Consider the following 1,141-nt stretch of genomic DNA (forward strand, 5'->3'; position numbering starts at 1 on the left):
AAAACCGAGAACAAAATGAGATGGAAAGATGCTCTTGGCACCTACAGTCAAAGACCGAGAACAAAATGAGATTTAAAGATGCTCTTGGCATCTACAGTCAAAGGTCGAGAACAAAATGAGATGGAAAGATGCTCTTGGCACCTACACGTATATTTTGGAGGGTAGGGAACTTTTGTTTTTATATAATACAAAAGTTGCTACAAAACTCAGAAACATTGCTGGCCAGGGATTGAACTCCACGAGTGTTTTTTTTTAGTTAAATATGGCGACACTTTTAATGAATTATGTCGGAATATATAAAACTCACGATGGAAACTGTTCGTGAGTAGAAAGAGAAAGCTATAGTTTTTGGAACAAACTATATTCTCTCAAGAAACTTATACAAAGATATGAGTTTCGACAGTAAATTGACCAGCTTCACTTTGATTTCTGCCTTCTTTCAACTGTTAAACACGACGTTGTGTTTTCTGCCAATAGTGATTTCTGCCTTCTTTCAACTGTTAAACACGACGTTGCGTTATATGCCAATAGTGATTTCTGCCTTCTTTCAACTGTTAAACACGACGTTGCGTTATCTGCCAATAGTGATTTCTGCCTTCTTTCAACTGTTAAACACGACGTTGTGTTCTCTGCCAATAGTGATTTCTGCCTTCTTTCAACTGTTAAACACGACGTTGCGTTATCTGCCAATAGTGATTTCTGCCTTCTTTCAACTGTTAAACACGACGTTGCGTTATCTGCCAATAGTTTGGGAGAATGTAGAATGGTGAGATAAAACTTTTAACTCTATATTTTGTGAAGCATGTAAAGCAGGATTATTATAGGAATTAGTTTACCACCAGGGGCGGACTGACATTTTTTTTTATCAGTGACAAACGCTATAACGACCGCCTCAAATTCCATTGATGTCGGGATGGGCATGGTTTGAGCAATGTAATTTAGAATTGGTCAGGCAGCTCAGAATAGTGTGTAAAACACACTTTTGGCATGCAAAGCATACTAGTGTTGTTATGTTTTGGGGGGACATGCTCCCCTTTTGAAAAATAGGTACTCTGAGATTGAATTTTGTGCTAGTTTTACAATAATTTATTGAAAGTATTAATTATTTGTAAGTACTTGTTTATGATTCCCAACAACAGGA

Source organism: Limulus polyphemus, unplaced genomic scaffold (genome assembly GCF_000517525.1).
Source record: "Limulus polyphemus unplaced genomic scaffold, Limulus_polyphemus-2.1.2 Scaffold4110, whole genome shotgun sequence".
In the NCBI taxonomy this organism is placed as follows: domain Eukaryota; kingdom Metazoa; phylum Arthropoda; class Merostomata; order Xiphosura; family Limulidae; genus Limulus; species Limulus polyphemus.